The 3333-nt window shown below is 34.6% G+C and overlaps 1 long non-coding RNA gene across 1 annotated transcript; it reads right to left on the bottom strand.

The window, feature by feature from the left end:
* Positions 1 to 927: 927 nt before the first annotated feature.
* On the bottom strand, positions 928 to 3072 carry LOC127125787 (uncharacterized). Its single transcript, XR_007804805.1, has 2 exons — positions 2607 to 3072; positions 928 to 1804 (listed from the first exon to the last, which is right to left on the bottom strand). It is a non-coding gene; the product is annotated as an uncharacterized LOC127125787 (long non-coding RNA).
* Positions 3073 to 3333: the final 261 nt, after the last annotated feature.

Genomic DNA, 3333 nt, shown 5'->3' with positions numbered 1-3333 from the left:
TGTGAAATTCACCTTCTGTGAGTTGCTTCTGAGCTTTGTTCTTGATGAAATCTTCGTGATTTCTCTTCTTCTTGCTTGCAAAAACTCAATGGAGTGGAAAAGGGAACGAATCTTTGGAGTTTTTGTTCACAAACTTGAGTTGAACAAAAACTCGATTTCTCAAGAAATCTTCAAAGAATTCTATGGTGTGAGGTGATGGAAATGACTAGCAAATCTTGGGCAGTGTTCTCCTTCAATTCTGAGCAAATGATCTTTGATTTATAGGCCAAACAATTGATATGTGCACCTTTCCAATTTTGAATCAAAATGAGAAATTCTTGGTGCATGGGTGCATGAGTGCATGTACATTCCCACTTAATGATTGGAATCCACTATAAATCGTGCAAGGAGGTTGTTGAAGTCATCACACAAGGCCATGCAAAGTTGTGCATTGTTTGGAGCTCAAAACTTGCCAAAACAAGCCCTGGAAATACCTCATGCGCAAGTCCCTCATTTCTCATCCAAATGATGTGATCTTGGATTTTTTGGAAAGCTCTAATCATAAGGAACAACTTTTATGTTGTGACTTTTTCAATTTGAAGCTTATAAAATGGAGAAAACTGGCCTTGAAGATGGAGGTATCAAAAATACTTAGAAATTTTTCTAAGTTAAAAGCCAAATGATCTCTCTTTCCACCTTGAATAACTTTTGATGTGAGCTTCAAATGGACTTGTCTCCTTCTACAAGATTGTAGCTATTCCATTTACCTTCAATTTGATCACATATTTGGCACCATTTGGAGTTTCGATGATGGAGTTATGAATTTTAGAAGTTGAGGAAACTTGTTTGTTCAATGATGAGAACCAAAATGTACCTATAATGTTTTCTCATGGTACATGACTTTGCAAGTAGAATTTGATCTTTCTCAAAGAAGAAAAGTTGAAGAAGACATCTTAAAATTAATCATATTCATATCATAAAAAATGAGGAAGTTATGACTCTTGGAAGTTGACCTTATATCTAGGGCACAATCAAAATGACGTATAATCTTTCACCATAAAAAATGACTTTCAAGCAAAATTAGCTCTTGAGGTCAACATGAAAGATGTTTTTACTGTCATAAAAAGTAACTTTTCTCTTGGAATCATTTTCATATGACATAAATTGTAGGAGATAGGGTCTAGGAAACCCTAGATTTGACGAGTTGACTTTTCTGGTCAACTTCCTTGAATCAACTTGCACACTTGAAGTTCATTTGCTACTGGGGTTTCATAGAGGATCATATATGATTATGATGATGCAAAATGAAGTATCCCTTGATATCTTTGACCAACTGTTGAAGAAACATGCTAAGGAAGACACACAAGATACCTAGAAGAATTAGGGATTCCTTGACAAACAAGCTTCAAACTCTTGATCAAAATGACAAATAAAGAACATGGGGATCCATATATGATGTTTAGAACCAATGTGGACCTTTGCTTGCTTTATATCTTGCATTAAGGGTCTCAAACCCTAGTTGTGGGCTTGGTGGGACACATATGGACACACACAATACCTATAAAAGAAACAAAGCTATACTAGACATATTTTTGTATTTTGGTTAGTAAACAAAGAAAATAAAGTATGATACAATCATATATGCCGTGATCTCTCCCAATGCAAATCCAATGAATGATAGGTGAGGAGAATACCAATGTGGGATCCCAATGCCAATGCAAAGCTATGAGATGGCATGAGAGATCTTAGGGGTCAAAATTAGGGTCTTACACAAGCCATAGTCCCTAAGCAAGCATATTACAAGCTCCATGAATATGAATACTTCCTGCAAAATTCCAAGATCACAAGAAAATCAATGAATTCAAGCAGCTTTCAGCAAGCCAATTCAAAACTAATTTCACAACAAAAGTCATTTAAGAGCCCTACATAATTTGACACTCACTTATAACTAAGAAAATTTCATATATCTCTTCTAATCTTCTAATCAACTTCACTTCTTACATAACTACCTTGACACTTCATTTTTCACTAACCACTTGTAACTAACCTCCAACATAACTAACCATAAATTGCTACCTCACTCTAAGTGAAACCAAAACAAACTCCTAACCATTTTTACTAACCCTCCAACAATTCTCAACAACCTCAAATAACTTTTCAGAACCTATAACCAAATTCTCAACAAACTTTATAAAGGCTTCCAACAGAAGAATAACAGAACTCGAAAGGAACTTAAAATAGAAAACTAACAGAAGCATAACAAAATTGGGGGGAAAACTTCAAAAATGGGCTAATAAAATAACAGAAAAAAGAGAACATCAAACAAAACTAGAACAAAAGCATTGCATAGAGAGAAGGCACTCATTCCTAAAAAAAAGCCATTTTCAACTTTGTTAATTTTGATTCACCATTCTCGAAAAAAGACAACGACATATTGAAAATGACTCTCATCTAAACAGAAACGCTTCATTATTCATAACAATTCACCCTTCAATCCACCATCACACCTCAATTATCCTCACCGCGAATTCAATGACGAAACTCATAGCACCAACACATATAGCAGAAGAAGAACAAAACAAGGCAACAAACGCATAACAAAAGAAGATGAATGGAGAGTTTATCACCTGGAGCCGTCGTATCAGAACGTGAAGCCGATGAGTTTCTTCTTCCTTCAATCTCTTTATTCATGCGTAAGAATAAACAGTGGATGAATTTGATTTGATGGTGAATTTGAACACACATTCAGTACGTTCCTATTTATTTGTGAGATGGTGAAATCAAGTTATTGAATCTTCCCTCAGTGATTATATGATTGTTTGCGCGCATTGATGACGAGTTGGGATTCCGAATTTTGGTGAAGCGATTTTCGGTGCCGTGAGTGAAATTTTCGCGTGTTGACCTGAACGTGTTGTTGTTTGAACATAAGAGCAATCTTGATTGTTCATGTTGAATCCGAATCATGTGTTTGGAAGATTGGGTGTATGGCCTAAGCATTTTTGTTCCTTTATACGCACCTCCCTCAATGATCATACCCTATGGCCCATTCATGTTAATCCCTTGTTAACCTATTAATTTACTTAATAATTTTGATTGATTTTGGATTAATCTTGCTGTTGACTTCTTTGTGATCTTGCTAGAATTAAGTAATTTAAGATATTTGGATAATTTGATATATTAGGAATTAATATGCTAATATTAGGAATTAATATAGTTTAATTAGGAATTAGGTTTAATTAAGACTTGATTTAGGTTTAATCATTTTAATTAGATCTTTTGGATTTTTTTTAGAAGTTAATTCCATTATTGATTAATCATGCCATGAATAGTACCCTTGCCATTAGGGTTTGATGA

This window comes from Lathyrus oleraceus, chromosome 3, assembly GCF_024323335.1.
Source record: "Lathyrus oleraceus cultivar Zhongwan6 chromosome 3, CAAS_Psat_ZW6_1.0, whole genome shotgun sequence".
NCBI classification, from domain to species: domain Eukaryota; kingdom Viridiplantae; phylum Streptophyta; class Magnoliopsida; order Fabales; family Fabaceae; genus Lathyrus; species Lathyrus oleraceus.
This window is presented reverse-complemented; position numbering and strand designations above follow the sequence as displayed.